General features: G+C 35.9%; 1 protein-coding gene and 1 long non-coding RNA gene across 2 annotated transcripts in view; both read right to left on the bottom strand.

Moving 5' to 3' along the window:
* Positions 1 to 19,230, bottom strand: part of LRMDA (leucine rich melanocyte differentiation associated) — a 693,265-nt gene that overhangs the window by 667,797 nt on the left and 6,238 nt on the right. The gene's annotated exons all lie outside the window — the stretch shown is intronic.
* Positions 543 to 12,562, bottom strand: LOC141945851 (uncharacterized). The gene is made up of 3 exons (XR_012629641.1): positions 10,756 to 12,562; positions 6,394 to 8,077; positions 543 to 2,168 (listed from the first exon to the last, which is right to left on the bottom strand). It is a non-coding gene; the product is annotated as an uncharacterized LOC141945851 (long non-coding RNA).

Here is a 19,230-nt window from a genome sequence, read left to right on the forward strand (position 1 = left end):
CACTACATAGATCTCATGCAGTTACTGGATGCCATCTACATCCACATTTGGCTTGGAGAATTTCAAAGGAATCATAGACAATTTCCACACCAAAACCAAACAAAATCCCCAGAAAATAAGTGTCAGAGGAAACTACTCCTGAAACTTACCATCCAAGACACTTTTAGCAATTCTGAAAACAACAAATCAGCAGTAAGACTGTACATCCTTACTCATTTCACCAGAAAACCTACATCCAACTTTACTGAAATTTAATCTTCAGGATGTTTCCTCTCCCAGAAGGCATGTTTCCAATACCCTTTTGAAAAGCTTCTGCTATTCTCTCTTGTATTTCAGAAACAGATAACATGCTCACAATTTTTTTATAACTATTTCAGTTTAAAATAATTTTAAGATTCTTAAGGATAAGTCAGCTAAAGGATGTCTGGAAGCATTAGGAAGAAAAAGAACCTGCTAACCACCACTGAGAATACTACTGAAAAATGTATTTCAAGACATGAGAAACCACAACAAAGCAAAATTAGTACAAACAAGCTGGGATCTTAAAGGAGGAGGATATTTATTCTTACAAAATTCGCCAAGTTTGTCTATGCAGCTATCAATATGTGGACAATGAACTTATTCAAAGTAGCCTATACATCTGTGAAGACTATTTTCTTTCTTATATTACTTGCATGCAGATATGCATGTAACTTTAAAAGCTCATAATATTTTCATAAAAACAGTGAAAGGCAAACTAAAAACTGTGAGATTAATACTCTTGAGTACTACAGAACAAACGCCTTCAACAGTTACTATTCCAATAGTTAGAAAGCAAGCTCAGAGTTGCAAACATCAGCATATAATTTACATCAGCATATAAATTTAATGAATACATATGAGAATGATGGGTAGGGAAAGAATATAAGATTGGAAGATAGAAAACTATTTCCCAGCACTCCAACAAAGTATTCGAACACTTGAAAAAGGAAACTTTTTTTGAAAAAGATCCCCCTCAATAATCCAAAATAATAGCACATAAAATGTTCGCAGAGAAAGTAAAGCAGAACTCAAAGTAATTTGAATTTAGACACTAATCTGTGTTAATTTAACAATGGAAACTGTGTAAAATCACAGATTCCACCTTAAATCTCACTCAATCATTTTACAGAAAAATAGTGACTATAGGTAATTCGTTATTAAAATAGTCTGAAGAACACCCAAGTGACCAAGGCACCTAAATCCCAAGGACTTTCAATGAAAAGGTAATGCTAAACAATAGGAATAAAGCTTAAAATGCTGTTTACACACTGATTGCAAAGGGAAAAAAATAGAGAATTACAAATCTTAGAGCAGCGTTTCATTAAGCCAATTTTTGTATCGTAGTCTCAGACTACTTTCTTCTCCTTGGCTGAAATATTATCTGAAGAAAAAAAGAAATTCTCAAACTAGCACAACTGAAGTTTTTATAGGTCACATGGGATGCCTGCTGCCATGCACCAGATGTGCATAGGAGGAAGAAAGTGGTCAACATATGATATTAAAAAATAGTGCAGTTTCAAATATTTTAAACATGATGTCAGGTGCATTCAACAGGTCTACAAATGCATTACATTAGCCTAAATTTAGTAGGTGATAATTGAAATCAGAGATCCAGTCGTTACCACTGACATGTTTCTAAATACTACCCAATAAATTTTTGTCTGTTTCATATTCTCTATGACAGCTGGCAGTTGGGAGGGGGGAATTGCCAAGAGGATATGTGCTCACACATGTACAACGTTTCTGTATTTAAATTCGGCTATCTTCCCTTTCTAGAGTTAATGTAACAGTGACAATACTGTCATAAAAACACACGCTCCCATAGCTGATTTTTTCCTGTAGGCTCTACCTGGCATCTTGCAGTAAGCGCTGGGGTATGGAACAGGATGGTATCTTAATTAGCTCCAATTGTATTCCCCGCACATGAATTTTCACAATGAAGTTCATTCACTTCTTTTGGAGAGATGAGATCTGTTCTTCCTACTTATCCTTACCAATCATCTCTTATTTTTTAGCTAGGAAAGAAAGTCCACCAACAGTAGAAGATACAGTCTCAGTCCACATCTTTTTTGTTGTTGCTGTTGTTATTTTTATAATTATGTAGCATTCAACCACAAGGGAACAAATATGAGAAAATCCTGATCCATCTGAAACAAAAAAAAAATTTCTTCCATGTCTACAATGCATTCCATTTTTCACTTTCTTTTTAGTCTCAGCTATATCATCATCTTGGTGATACACCTGCTATCAGATAATATAAAGTGCAGCTAAGTAGCACATGAGAATAAACTACCTTTAGGATCCCTACAGATTTGGCAGGTGGACAGGTGCCAACCATCACTTCTCACAACATGCAGAAGTAGTTTATGCAAGTTGGTATGAAGGGCTGAAAATGATACTTGGCATCTATAGCTTAACAAGGCCTCCTCACATCTCAGCTTTGCCATCTGTAATATGGCAACAGTGTTGTCTTTCCACTTCTCAAAGGAAACTGAACTTGAGAACACACTACTAAAAACTGTGCCTGAAAAGATACGCCTGGCACTTTGTGTAACACCACCAACAGAATGGCTTTTGACTGGAAATTTAGTTAGAACCAGCGAAGGCTATTAATGGAAGAACAAGCCTTCCACTAATAAAATCACAGTTGCTCAATTTAGGCACAGAAACCTTTGTATACAAGCAGCAAACACTTCTTAAATTTCATGGATTATAATCTTTTAAAATGATATCTAGCAAAATGAATTCCAAAGAACTTTGAAAATTCTAGCTTTTTTTCTTTTTTTTAAAAAAATGGGGCTTTGAAGAGACAAACCACCTTCTCTCTTCGTATTCTTTTTTAAAGATCTATTTACAAAGCCACAATATTTCTATCCAAAGAGTTAAAAAAAAAAGAAGCTGTACGCTACTCATTCTTAGCTTTTTAGACCCTAAGACACAAAAGACCCATAAAATTACTAGCACCTATTAGAAGTATTTAACTTTGTAACTTGCATCAAGAATTAAAACTGATATCAACATTAACCACAGACTGCAGTAAAACAGTCAGGAGGCACCTTGGAGATAAACATAGTTATCAAAGACAAAATTTGAGTGCCCCACATTAGGTGATGGGGAGGGGAGGGACAAACATCAGTTTGATGTTTTTTCTGCTGCTCAACTAGTTGCTAGAAACAAGTTAGAAAATATATTTTTATAATTATAAAAAAAAACCCCACACCAAACCAAAACAAAAATGAACAGAAATCCTACAAAGTTATGAATGACAATTCTACCTGTATTAAGTAGTATCAAAACTGAGAACTTCTAAAAATCTACTATATCAACAGCTCTATTTAAAATGCAAACTCAAGTAATTTTAAAATTAAGACTTTTAATAAATTGTTTAGAAAATCCATCTTGAAACTTCAACGCAGCCAGTCTTACTACAGATCAAGAGTTAGTTCTTCACCAGATTCTGTCAACATAGTCCTCAAAAACCCCAAAGTTCAGACAGGGTTAATTAGAACCCAAGTCATATGTCATTCTGGAAGGAGGGGGGCACACTAGGAGTGTCCTGTAGCACCTATAGCATATGGTTGTTAAAGTTGCTGAAGATTAAATATGATGATCTATCTTTCTTACAACTTTTGATCAAAATGCAAAATGGCAGCCTTTTATGACATTTTTATTCTATTCCCCTTTTCCACCTCCTCCATTAAAACATTTTCCTCCTCTCTTTTTCACTACCTGATATTAAAAAGTCATTTATTGCAATAAAGGGATTTAGTGATTTGGGAGTAACTTTTGTATACTTTTGTACACCCTCTAGACACCCCAGAACTATGTTAATAATTTTCTTCCTATTAATTGTCTCATCAACTCACAGCTGGCTATGCTTTTTATTTCATTATGTTATTCATCAATCTAAAATAGAACTATAACAGAAAAAGAAATTGGAAAGGAGCAATTTCAATATTTCAAAACAGATGCAAATCAACGCCAGAGATGCTGTACAGCATATTTTTATCAAGACAATTCTATACATGTCTGAAAAATGAACTTGTAATAAACTCATATCCTGTGGAGGTATGCTTTTCCTTCCATCTTATGAGCTAATTATGCCAACACAACATAACGTTTTCCTAAATGCCTTATAAACTGACCCAGTTACTCAGAAAGTATTATTTTTAAATTGATGTGATAGATGCAAACTGGAACGTTCGGATTTCAATTCTGGCACCAATTCCCGGATCCCCTTCCCAAGTAATTTAAGGACTTCCTCCCGATAGTTTTTCATATTCTTTTAACTGACATTTTATCTTTATACAGTATCTCAGCAGAATGAACATGCACTAAAACAATGACAGCCCTTCTTTGGCTGTCATCTCTCATTCTGGCAAAGACAGATGTCTTACACTGGCTTATGCCAATAATAGAGCCGACAAAAAACAACAGAGACTACCTGCCTCTGATGTAAAGGCACCAATTCACATTTGTGACACTCATTTGTCAATTAACAGATTTCTTCCATTGTTGACACATGGGACTTAAAAGATGTGGGCTAGAATGTGATGAATTAAAAAAGACAGATGAGTAAGCTATGAGCTGCAAAGTAATACTATAATGTGCTTTAGATAGGAATATCAACTGACACCCCTGACAGGCCATACAAGGTTTTATTTCATTTTGCTCTGTATCTAGGCTTCATACTTTGTCTTCTTTGTTCTCTTTTCATCAAGCTCCTAACATCTCATTCTGACAGCCAGAGACATTTAAGGCACTTTCGTTTCAAATGCAAGTTAGCGTACTTGATTTGTCATTAAAATGCAAAACGATTGCCATTGCAGGTAAATGTAGGTATGCTTAAAAGGTTGTATCTGCAAAGTAAAAGCTGAAAATGGTTTCTGGCTGCTTTGCTTAACTCTTTCACCAGCCTCAGAGTTTTTCTAAAGGCAAATTTTACCTTGCTGTAATAGAAGTGTAGCAGCACCTGCAGTTTTATACAGGGTACATTTTAGTATATTTAAATAACATAAAAGCTTGAAGTTACAATGTCAAGTACAGAGAGGTACTGTCAAGTTTACACACGGAGCCTTAGTATGATTTACACAAGAATCTGAAAAGAGTCTATCATGCAAAGCTCTCTGGGGTCAAAGCTCTCTACTCTCATGCACTCTGCTAGCTAGACACCAGTGAGGAAAAAGCTGGGATTTTTTTGTTTTTAATACACTAGTTGTGGTTGGTTTAGGTGGAATCACCAGTGAGGGAATTTTAACAGCAATTTACTTTCTCTTTTCAATGATCACTTAAAGAGACATGAAGGCCTTAAAATAAATAAATAAATAAATAAATAAATAAAATAGTCTGTAGCAAGAAGACAAGGAACAGATTTAAAAACATTGCAGAAAAATAGACCTGCACAGGATGGAAATGAGTAACACCTAGCTGTCTACATACATGCACAGACGTGAATGCACTCTAGAATATGAATAAGGTTATTTCTATTCAACTGGATGGATTCAAACATCAGGGATCTCACTTGTGTTCAGCATACAAAATCTAGTGAAAGGAAATATCTGTTATTTTCTGCAAGTGGTAAAAGGTTTGAAAAGCAGCAGTATAATTTAAGTAAGCAAATTTTCTTGACACAGGTAAATTCAGAGATTAGTTGATTTTAGGAATTTACAGATGAACCTTTAATGTAAGTCTGTACCTTTGTATCTTTTTTGTAGACTTTCTTGTGCTTTTTTACTAGCAAAAAAGGGTGTTAATAGGGTTTCATTCCACTCACTAGGGTGCAGAAGCCTTTTTCCTTTCTTTTTCCCCCTAAGAATGAGAGCTCTATGAAAATTTGCAGTCAAGGAATCATCCAGGAAATCTGATTTAGATTATGACCTCACAGTGCCTTAAACAAAAGGTACAGAACCTGAAACATTTGATGCCTGAGTATACAATGAAGCTTACTGACCAATTCTGACACTATTCTGCCCACTGCTAAGATGAATCTGCTACAGTATAGGATTTATTTATTCGTTCCAGGTTATATGATAGTAATAGGCTATGCTGTAAATGCAAGTATCAACTTTATAACTACCAGCTATCTTGAAGACCTTCAAGAACTACTTTTTCAGCCCACATTAGTCTTAATTGCTAAAAACAAACATGCAAGACAGTACCCGAAAGCTGACTTCACCCCTTTACTTTGGTTTAAAATACTAGGGCTACAGCAACCAAGATTTTCATCTGCTGTACTAAAACGCACAAACACTTGCCCATTCACTTTTAGCTCAATACAGATATACATCCTCTCTTCCTCCATTTACCAATTAGTAGAAAGTGAGACAAATGATGGTCAAAACAAAATCTACAGTAATGCATTCATCTCCTTACCTTTAGAAACTTTTCTGTTGCTGAGTCATTTAAATGCAGGTGAAGCTGTTGTTTCAAACCACCTGTGGTTGCAGTGACCAGTCTGTAATTCAGTGGCAAAGTAGTGGCCCGCATTAAATGGGTTGAGATAGATTCTCATTAGAGATATGTCCACATTTCAAAAGCCCTATTATTACTGGTAGTAACAGACCATTTGTTGATATGACTTATTTAAAGGAAGCCAAAGAATTAACAGTGAAAGAAATTGAACTGCCCTCTGACATTCCCCACTTAGGCTGGAAGATAATTTTCTAATTGTGCACCTGGTAGAACTGTAACCAATATTGTACAGGAACAGCTGAGCTAGCTAATGCCTGGCTCCTGATTACAAGCAACACAGTTAACAAAACAGAGCATTTGCAAGACAGCAAGTACCTCACGTTGTACCTGCACCCAAAACTCTTAGCAGCACCTTGAGCAGCCCTCTGCTGATTTAAGGAGCTGGAGGCAGTGGGGAGGAAGAAAAGAAGGCACAGAATGAAGGAAGGAAGCAAACTTGACACATATACAGCCTCTCACTTAGTTGACTAGTTTCCTTTTCTTAGAAAACATAATATTTGACAATTTTTTCACAAAGCCATTCCAACATAATCACCTTCACACATGTCCTGGTTTCAGCTGGGACAGAGTTAATTTTCTCCCTGGTAGCTGGTACAGTGCTGTGTTTTGGATTTAGTATGACAATAATGTTGATAACACACAGATGTTTTAGTTGTTGGTACGTAGTGCTTATCTGAAGTCAAGGATTTTTCAGTTTCCCATGCTCTGCCAGTGAAGAGGTGCACAAAGAGCTGGGAGGGAGCATGGCCAGGACAGCTGACCCAAACTAGCCAAAGGGATATTCCATACCATAGGACATCATGGTCATCATGTAAACTGGTGGGACCTGGAGGTGCCAATCGCTGCTTGGGGACTGACTGGGCATCAGTCAGTGGGTGGTGAGCAATTGCATTGTGCATCACTTGTTTGGGATATTCTAATTATTTTTATTATTATTATTGTAATGTTATTATTATCATTATTATTATTTTCTTCCTTTTCTGTCCTATTAAAATGTCTTTATCTCAACACACAAGTTTTACCTTTTTATCAATTCTCTCCATCGCACTGGGTGGGGGCAGTGAGCGAGCAGCTGTGTGGTGCTTAGTCACCAACTGGGGTTAAACCACGACAACACATGACTGTTTCTGTGCTACTCTTAAGTAATTCACTGTCCAAGATAGAGAGTGTATTAAACACAAGATAATAGGTAGAAAATGTTCAGATCGTGGAGCAGCTGTAACTTTAACATCCACACACTGGACTGTCAAATTATCTTAATGTAACTGTTGGAAGCAGAGTTTTCTGAATAGTCAATATACTGTTAATCCTTGGCACATCTAGAACACCTTCCCCTCAGCTTTTAAGTGCTTTACAATAATCAATACACTTTATCACTTACATAACTAGGTCAAGTTTTCACCTTTTCTCTCCAGCGAAAAGGTCTTGAAAGTCCTAGGAGCCTAAAACACAGCATCCTCATCCAGTGACTTCGTAGCCACGTGGCCTTGCAAAGTCAGCACTGTAGCAAGTCTTGGACCCTTCACATCTAAAATGGTTCAAGGACAATTCTGATGCATTTCCTTGCGCTTTAAGAGATTTTATGCTAAAGAGACAAAAAGCATTTTTAGCATTTGGTAAAAGAGAACAAGACCAAAAATAGATGAACAAAAACCTCAAATCACTGTCACCAAAATAAAACTTCCCTAGCCATATCCTTGTCATAAAAAGCTGCTTTGTTGCTCTAAGTAGGTAACTGAATGCTCCTAAACACCTAAGGATTTAAAAGTAAAATATACTGGTCTTGAAATCATGAAGAGAAAAAGAAAAGAAAAAATAAAATAAAAAAAAATACTCATGATGGATAAATATCTAAAGTAATTACTAAAAAAGTCATTTAAGTCACCACAAGTACATGCCTCTCTTACAAAGCACACATGTTAACTTTGATCTTCAAACTAATGGTTGCAAATGCTAGTTTTTAAAAAAAACTATTAAATGTAGGTAATAGGTACCTTTTCTGTTAAATTCATAAACTGAGTTCCCTGTTGGCATGTCTGATCATAGATTAATATTCTAAGGGAAAGGCAGTTCACATTTCTGAATGTAATTTAAAAACATTGAGCACTAAGATGTCTTTCCATTGGGCGTATTCACAAGGAATGAACAGCACTGGTCAGCCCACCTGCCAAATGGGAAATGTAGGGTTGGCTCATAAAATATGAGCCACATTTTCGCTATCATTAAGTATATTTTATACCCATCTTTTAACACTCAGCAAAGCAAGCTCTGAAAAATGGTGCTTAATGCAAATTCAAAAATTAAGGACAGAGCATTTGTACTCAAAACAGTTATATCCATCCAGTACGTTATGTAAAAATGAACCAGCTGAGAGAACTGAGCACATAAGCTTCATAGTAAAAACAAACAAACAAAAATTCCCCCAAAAAAATCCCCCACAACTTTTTTAATTCCTTTGTCAGTTTTTTAAAAAAAAAAAAAAAAAAAAAGTTTTGAGTTGACAAGTAATAAGCTAAACATTGTCATTCTAGTCTTCAGTGCAACAATATCAACACAGCAAGAGCCTGACTTTTACCAAGCCCAAACACAGTGAGTTGGTATCTATGCCAAACACCTCTTAACCTGAAACATGCATCAGTCACTACTGGACTAACGCCATGCTGATGCAACTTTCTTCATATCAGCCTCAATAAGAGCTGATGCCAAGACCAATACTTAGTACTTCTGAGAACTTATGGGGGAGGAAGGAGTGAAGAAGGGAGTAGAGAGTTTAAAAATAACAAAAACCCATAAGAATGAAGGTAGGTTTGGATAAAACTATGAAAAAGGAGATAGAAATTTGTAATTTCTTGTTATTTAAGTACTTTTTCACCCCATGACTACTACTATTTTGGTCCAGTTCCCTCAAGGTTAGTTATCTCTCCCAATTACCCATCTCTGAAGTGTTGCATCTTTTTTTGTTAGTAACCTGTAAGTAATATGTTCTTTCTTTTTAGGCTGAGTAAGAGAAGATTATCACTGACAAAGTCCTGAATGCAAGTAGACCAAATACTAGAGTATCACCCCCAAATTTTTATATATTAAAGATATAATTTATATATTATACATATAATATATAAAGGCATTATACATATATATAAAAACATTTATAATATAAGATGTTGTTTTGCGTGTGTGTTTCTGTGTGTGCACATATGTATTAAATGCCAGTAAACTACCTCTGACAACAGCATGCCACACACACTATGCTTTCTATGAAAAAATGACCTGGAGGTGTGCACACATTCAAGTATTACTATCTACCAGTACAGCTGATATATCAACTGTTCAGGAAAAACATTAGAGACTTAAGCACTTGAAGAGAAGCTATTCGAGTTTGGTCCAATTTGCAAGAACTTATCAACTTCTCTGAGTTTTGGATGGATTACAAATTATCCCCTAACATTTGTATCTCTTATCTGTGTTCTTTTAAAAGTGATTTCTATAGTCTTTCACCATGGCAAGGGCTCCTACAAACTTGATCAATGAGATGGTTTAAAAATTAACAAACTCATACAGCTGTATTATACAAAGCACATTCACTGCTACCACTTACGGACTCAGTGGGCAAATTAAGCTAAAAATGGAGAAGAAATTATAAAGAAACGAAATGATCTTCCAACTCCACCAGTGAGCAACTCACTCAGGCAAGCATGGCCAAAAAGAAAGACCAGGAGGAACAAAATAAAAACAGAAATAAAAACCATAAAACTTCACATGATTGCCAGCATCAGTTCAGGGATAAAGCCTGCAACTAAGCTATAACACTGCATTAACTATGACCTTAAATACAGTATAATTATTGTATAGCATGTCTGGCTTGACATGCTGGCTCCTGAGCCTGAGAAAAATGCATGGCCCTTTTGCACTTCTATGCTACTCATTCTTCATGCTTGCATGAGCTAAGGGTTTAGGGTTGTATTTTTAATCTGAAAAATAATCTCCAAGATAATTTATGTAGAGATGATTTATGTAAAATGCAAGATCTTAAAATGGCACAAACCACACAAGACAACATGTAACAAACAAGCTATGCATAAACAGAAGCTTTGTAAGGATTTTACCTGCCAAATGCCAATTAGCAATTTGTACCATGACCACTCAGCAGGTTTGTTGAATACTGGAGGACACAGACCCTTCTTACTCATTGATTGGTAAGCAAAACTAGATCTGCAACTAGATGCTGAGAATCTTGTGTATTGCATTAAGGAGAGAAGAAGATACCTTTCAACAAAACAGAGAGGAAAAGACAGAGACAATAGCTCCAGGGTTAATGCAGGTTCTTCCCTTCAGTCAAGCTCCTTGTCCTCAAACAGTTATTTCTGTAGTCCTTCGCTCTTGTTTCACAACAGCAGTGATGAGGAAATACTGTTTTAGAGTAAGAGAGATTAAGGAAGTCAGAAGGCAGGAATGGTCCATCTGATTACTATACTTACAACATGTTCTTTATCATGCCTTTCCCTTTAAACCCCAGTACTCTTTAAAAAAAAAAAAAAGGTAGGTCTGAGTCTTAAAATCCAGATAACCATAGATTATGCAGGAGAAGTCACCAAGACATTAATTGCAAACTATTGACATTCTTTTAAAGCTAAAACAAATGCATCAAACTATTTCTCCTCCAAATGCCAATACTTTCCATAGATTGCGGTAGTCTTCCATTTATTAACTATTTTCTCTCAACCTGACACAGATTCCTGTCAATCAGAACAGAATTCAAAACAAAAACTAATTTTTGTTTAAGAGTGATTACAGTTCTCAGAAGAGGAGCTGGATTGACTCTGCTAGCGAATTAAGCCCTCCAGGGACCCAGAGAACAAGCACAGATTGTGTGGATTTAGTCTCCAACATCACTCCAAAAACCAACTTCAGTCTCACACAGGAAAGCAGGTCAAGAGAAAGCAGTTCACTCCCCATTCATTCAAACACAAAGAAAAGGATGTGATGCAAACATCAGCTCACTGGGAAATGCTTCACCTCAGTCAAAATGTCTTAACAGCCTTGAGTCAACGGAGGCTTAATATGACATCCAATCTCTGTTCAAGTCCAAGGAGTTTGTTACTCACCTTTGTTCAGGAGTACAGATTTCACCTTTACTCATGATTGCCAACAGCCCCTTAGAGACAGATGTCACCAAAAAAAACCAATTTTCATCATCCATCACAGCAATATTCACTAGCTATATTTAAGGATGTAACAGTTCAAGCTCACAGCCTTATTTTACTTAATGTCAAATTGTGCAGTACGTTTAACATTTTTACCACATTTAACAGCTCTAGTAATCCTCCCAAGAATTCTCCACTACACAATATGAACACACATTGAACCCCCACCACAGGTTCAGGTAACAAGCTTTTGCCCAATTCTGCCACGTGATACATTCTCAAGACAACTCCCTCCACAATGTTAAGCCTTCTCGAGAAAAGCGGAAGAGAAAACAATCTTAGGTTCTGATCTGTCAGATACGGTAAATCAGTGGATAATGGCCAGCACTGGGGGTCAGAGGTATATATACTACAGTGTTTTCACAGTCCGTTAGTGACTATGTGGCCATAAAAAGTCAAACAAGGATCAATGGACAAAAAGAGAGGCTGTTGGGACTAAAGAAGATAACAGCCATCAGTACAAGATTGAAATACAACAATTTATACTCTAAATTTGTCCTTACATATTACCGAGTTTGGAAAAATAACTTATCCATCAAAAAAAACCAACTTAGATCCTTGGCACAGTATGCTGAAATCAGTGAATACATACTATAAGCCATTAATTTGATATTTTTAAAATTAGTCATTCACTGGTCCCCTTCATATCAACAATAAACCAATGACTGCAAATAAGACACAGCAGGAAAATATACAAGTCACAGAAACATACACAGATACTACTTTGTAAAGGCAAATATTTTATAGTCACATTTAAAGTTGACAAAATAACAGAACACAGACATGGCTATTGTATGTGAGACAAGGTATACCTTGATAGTATTTTTTAATATTATTCAAAGTTTTCAAAGGGAAAAAACAAGTTTTCCTTATACATTACCCAGATCACATCTGGTTCCTGTTGAAATGCCACTTTTCAAAAGGGAGAGGCACGGTGGGAGGGAAAAGCAGGGGAAGAAGAAAGCAAGGAGTAGGTTTAGTTTTGATTGTCTATCAACTATCAAAAGCAGAATTAATACTTGAAGTCTAAAATCCTTTTTGTTACTAGTAATACCCTCCTTCCATTTTTACAATAGACATACACCTATAAAACTTCATCTTATACAACTCCCTAGGTATTTCCCATGCAGAAAGTGAACCCATCATCATATTTGTCTTCAGTCCATCTAGTAGGATAAGACTATTTCACAGTTCTTTTAACAGAAAGATAATTACACATAAGGTAATCCATACTGATTAATAAACATATAAGACTTCATCTGAAAGACTATTACATCTGTAAATTTAAAATAATTTAAATGATTCCTTGTATATAAATACTTTGTTTAGCAAATTGATTTCCAGCTGAATTGCTTCTAAAGAATTATGTGTTAGTGCACATCTATTTTCAGACATTCATAAAATTTCAACATTACTTTAAAAAAATAATCTTGTGCTTACTGGAGGACATCCCTTATGGGCAAACTTTAAGTACCCACCTCAAACTATAAACCTCCTCATTTGAACTTGATACATTACTGCAACAGTAAGAAACGAATTATCAAGAATTTATACATTTCAGATTGCTTAGCTGTGGAAAACACTATCTCTTTGTTGAAGTCCCTAAATACAGTTCCATTTACCTTGAAACAGTGAATTATTTCAAATATAAAATTTACAAACATTTGTAAACCACTGTTTTCGTAGAGTAAGAAAAAAATCTCAGCTACTACTGAACATCTTTCTTTTTTTAAAGCAATACAAAATCTTCAATACTTAAACATACTAATTCTCTTTTCACATAGTAAACTGTGGTCATGCTTGAAATAAAACAAAAAAACAAGGAGAGTGAAACAGATTAACTGCATAGCTCCAATACACTTATTTCAGACAACATACTATAAATCATCTTGAAACAAAACAGGCAATTATAATGTGCACAAATGTTATGATACTATGCATCTCTACTGGTCCAGTGGTTCTAAATTATTGAAACTGATGGCTGAACAAGGGCATATTTTTTCAACACACTTGGGTTACTTGAACGATTTTAATTCTTTCTTTACCTATCCAGTGCTGTGCAGATCTGTCTAATGTCAATAAACAAACAGATAGATAGATGTGGTCTGAATTATCTAAGAGACATCTAAGGGGATTAAAATATATGACCAAAATTTCTGTAGCAATGTGTTTTGTTTGTAAGGAAACGTGACCTTTTTTTCCCTTCAATACTGTAAGAAGCATCTAAAATTAAAGAGCATACATTTTCCTTCAAAGCATTGAGTTCCTTTCTCCTAACCACCACCCCGTATTTCATTCCTCTTCACCTCAGTGTAAAAGAAACAGGAGAGCCATAAGACAGAGTCATTTCAAAACACAATCAGTTATTTGTAAACAACACTCTTTCTCCTGCAGAAAATCTGCAACTCCTAGTTGCAAGAAAAAGCAGCAAGTAAGGTAAATCAATTAGCTTCCTAATTTCTCGCCCTCATTTATTTAGCTCTGCACTGCATTTGTCGTAATTGACTATAATTATGTTAATTACTAACTCCAGCATAATTACTATATTTATTGTCATTGAGCACACTGTGTACCCAAAGCAAAGCTGGCATTTGTCGGGCATCAAAAAAAATAAATAAATAAAACCACACAACTGTCGGGAGGGGTTTCTCTGAAAACTGGCTGATATACCTTCAGCAAATGAAAGGGCAAAAGAGATTTCATGCAATGCTAGTTTGAAAGCATCGGTTCATTAAGGATATTAATTTTCTGATAACTACACATTTAAGCATGACACACTGGAGCAGTATCTACAGGATTTAGCAATTATTAATGCGTGACAGTTTCAAATGCTAAGTGAATCAATTAAACAGCAGCATTCACAATTTGAGAAGAGATAACTGCTTCATAACTGCCTAAGACTACAATTTTCACATGACAAAAAAGGGCCATTCAGGCTCCTTCAAAACCTGACAGGTCAAGAAAGAAGTTTGAAACAAAAGCACCTTATAACCATCATCTCTCCTCTTTACTTGTCAGATCAACTTTGCTAGTGTCTCCGCTGAAATGGCATCACCATGCCAGCTGCCACAAGGTGATTTTTCATGTCTTGTCAAAGAAATCTTTTATTCTATTTGCTCTGCATTAACATGTTACATTTATTGATCAAGCCCTTTCTGCAGCCACAGCAGGGCACTGTGCTCTTATGCCTAAGGGGGCTTTGATGTCCTGGTGACATTCTAGGCCGAATAATGCACATACTAAATGGATTTAATGCAGAAATGTGTTTGTGCATGACAGCTACATTAATAACAGCCCCTCACACTGATAAATATGCAATGCTACGATTAAGAGTTACCCAATTATGGTGAAAATATTTTTCTACCTTATAAATAAAACCATCAAAAAGTTTTAACAATAGTGCATTTTCTTCAACATTTTAAAATGCTATAGAGATCAGTCTAAAGGCTTTTAAAAAATGTCATGCTTTGTTTTGAATTCTGGCTTTTATTTCCATCTCTTTTGTTGTTCATCTTCCTGTTCTGCATGTCTTATTGCTGCACAGACTGAGAAGGTGGCAAGGAAAAAAAATTTTAAAAAGCCCTATAAAACTGAAGCCCAGTTTCAAGCTGCCACTTCCATATTCCCCCTGGCAAGAAAAAAGTAGGCAGAAAAGAGAAACAAACCATCTCTAGTCCACAGAGAGAATATTACAAAGCCTCAACCTTACAAAAATCATGGAGGAACATTCCAGACTAGGATTAAAGTTCAAGGGGATGTTTTCATACATATACCCTCTTAATCGGACAGTGGAAATATGCACAAGCACACACTGTGCAAATTATTCATGCTTCTAGCAGAAATAATCTGCACCCTAGAGAGAGGGAAGAGATATCTGTATCTCCATGAGCACAATTATTGGATTAATCCTCCTTCATTGGCCAAGATTAAAGATGCACTCTCCCTTTCGCCTCATAGCTTAGACCCAGAAGAAATCTCTGTAAGTAAAACAACTTGCATGTTTAAAACTACTGAGGGCAAAATTAGAAGATGGACTTCTCTGAATTGGACTGTAAATGTTACTTTTAAAAACCTATTTGTACAAAAATTTGTTATTCAACCACTGGTCTGGATTTAGCCTTTAATGTAAAAGGAAAAAATTTGGCACAAAGAAAGTTATCCAAGACAAACAACCTTTGAATAGTTTGGGTTTTTTTTTCTCTCTACAAGACAGCAAGATGCATCTAAAACAATCTTTGTATTTCATCCAAATCTCTACTCCCTACCTACATTACATCCTTCCTACTTATTCATTCCTTTCTTTCTTTCACCAGTGATTATTATTTACCTTTTTTTTTCTAATGAAATCTTTAACTTCCAATGATCAACAGTAATTTTTCATTCCCCCTTGAAATACTTCTCAGCAAAGCCTCCCAATAACACTAACACTGGCACGTCAGTGACTTTCCTTCCCATACTCCATGCTTTCATTAAATGGGACCCAGAGAATGCTTTCCACATATTACGAAACAAAATAGTGGCCTTTACAGTACTCTATTATCAGGGAAGGCTATCAAATACAGTTGCCATGAGAGATTCGGGAGCAGATTTCCAAAGCAAAACATCTCTGTTCCTGAAACATGCCTTATTGAAAATACACAGTGTAAATAGTTCATTTCTAAAATAGCTGAAAAACACTACCAATATCAAATCAAAAGAGCTGTTACAACTGAGGCCATTTTATGATGACCATGCCAATAAAGCTGCAGAATCATAGAATAATTTAGGTTGGAAGGGGCATCTAGAGGTCATCTAGTCCAATCCCCTGCTCAGAGCAGGGTGACTTCAAAGTTGGATTAGGTTGCTTGGGGCTTTTTCCAATTGCACTTTGAATATCACCCAGGATGGAGATTCCACAGCCCCTCTGGGCACCTCTTACACTCAACCTTTCACATAGTGAAGCATTTTCTTACAATCAGTCGGAAATTCCCTTGCCGCAACTGTGACAACTGCCTCTTGTCCTTTTGCTGTACATCTGACAAGAGTTTGGCTCCATCTTCTTCATAACCCTGCCTTAGTCCCAAAAAGAAACAAAAGACATTAGAAACTATTTAAACAAAATCTGTAAGGAAAACAGCATGAGAAGAAGTAATTCATAAGTGGACTACAGGGGTCTGGGGTTGAAGGATTTCTGTCCACTAGGGTGTAAACAGGAGTCAATCCACTGGCACCATATCTTGCTCATTACAATTAGAATGCTTTTAAGTACACACTAGTTTTTCCCTTTGCCTCATACGCAAGAAATTGGTGTTATTCCTCTTTTTTCCCCAACATACCCATAAAAAGTTCCCTTTTGCCATTCACCTCTATCTTTCCTTTACCTCCCAGGGAAAAGGGGAGATGCGTAACCATTGCGACTGGTAACAGTCACTTGGCTTTGGCTGCCAGAAAAGAGTTGGATCCATGTATCACTCAGTGTAATCAAGGAGAGACACTAGTTCTTGGTCAAAGGCAAACAAGAAAGACAATTCTTTTAAAGAGCAACTCTTTGTGATTATTTAATCAAGTATTGTTATTAGATTTACCACATCTAATGCAAAGACAAGCATCTACACAGGCCCTAATTTTTCTTTAGTACCGAGGAAGGTGCTCTAGCCTGGGAAGAACTCTGAAGTCAGAAAAAATTGGTGAAAAAAATATACATTTTCCTCTCAATTAAATTGCCAATACAAAAGAACTAATCACAATCCTCCCCTCCTCCAATTTAGTTCTCCAGTCCTGTGTACATTTACATGTTTACATCACACACAAGAAGAAAAAAAACAGAGAAATCTGAGTAACAAAACCACCACACATAAGAATATTGAATCCAGAAAATTACTCTTCTTTGCAGAAAAAAAGACAGAAATGTCATAACAACCAATAATTAATTAGAAGATATCCCTAATTTTTAAAAAATTATTACCCAAATGTGTATCAAGTTTTTTTAAAAAACAAAAGGAGGGCGGGGGGAAGAAACTCCATGGTTTGTACAAAACAACAAGCTGTATTTCCCAGAAAAACACAACAGCATCTCTTGAAATATGCTGAGGGACAAGCTTGGCAAAAGTTGTTTGCGTGTAAGTCCCAAAATATAGCATGTTTGACTAATTCTTTCCCACTTTACTAACAGCATCAGTCAGACTTCCCCCCTTTTCCCATTCTCCAGTACACCTGGAAAAGTCTCTGAAAACACACCTTTACAGTGGAAAGCCTTAAATAGCAAAATAACTTACCTGGCTCTATAGTGACTTTTGCAACAAAGATATCTACATTACAGTGGTATCAAAATCAGTACAATTCACTAAAGCAATTGTTCAATCAAGTATTACATTATATCAGTTGCATAAGAAAGTTTTGTGACATCTGTATCATGCTGTACAAATACATCTTTCTGATAAGAGTCTCTTATGTGGATAAGCGTGTACGTGTGCACACAGTAAAGACTGCAGGTCTACAACTGCACATGACTCCTGGTTCAGAACGGACAGCACTGTCTTGCAAGAAGAGTTTGCTGCCAACTGACCACAAAGCTGAACACGTTACTACAACAGAGACAGATCTCTTTCTCTCCACGCAGCTACACCCATGATAGCAACATCAAATAACATGACTGCAAATACTAATGCCCAGAAAAATAGTACTAAAAAAAAAAAAAAAATCTTCCCTCTATGCTCAATTTCTTAAATTCTTAATGTAACTGTTAGGTTGTCAGAAATTCTGTTGATACTTTTACATAACAGAATTTATTGCCTACTACAGGAGGATGATTCCTTCCCAAAATACAAGTGGTAGTAGCCATACTTACAGAAGATAGGACACAGAATCCCTATATGCAAAACATTAAAAAAAGGTTGGTAAGTACTTATTTACTGCCTAACACTGAGAACAGGTAACTGTTGAATATTTCAGCATTTCTCTGGCTTAAATATGGGCTAAAAAATTAGTGACCACTGAAATTTTTTTTTCTTTCAAAGAACACACACACAGTCTCATCTAATAATGAATCACATTATAATGAAAACTAACATCTTTACTGCAAATAACTGTTGTGCCAGCAAAGCACAATATTCTCTTTATCTTTTCCTAGATTTTGATCTCCCTTGATCTTCTTCACTCAACTTAGGCCTCTACCAGCAGATAGCAAGTTCTTACAGAAAATCAAACCCCTTTTTAAAGAGACATTTAGTTTCTTCCCCACTGAAAACAACATAATAAACTAAACTTTTCAAATTATGCATTAACTGATAAAAATCATAAAACTCATCTCTATACTACAGCATTGTCAGATTTTTCAAGCAATAATATTTGTTTAAAGAAGATGACAATGATCTTGCTGTTCACACTTGCTTCAACAGCTGTCCAAGACATCTCTTCTATATTCACATTCATTTAAGGCTATTACATTTATTCTACATCTTACCTAACTCTCTCTATAATATGCAGGCACAGTGTTCATATATGAGTGCAGACCAGTCTGAACAGCTACTGTACAAATACTTAATTCTTAGTTTCTATA

The sequence above is a fragment of the Strix uralensis genome, chromosome 7 (assembly GCF_047716275.1).
Source record: "Strix uralensis isolate ZFMK-TIS-50842 chromosome 7, bStrUra1, whole genome shotgun sequence".
NCBI lineage: Eukaryota > Metazoa > Chordata > Aves > Strigiformes > Strigidae > Strix > Strix uralensis.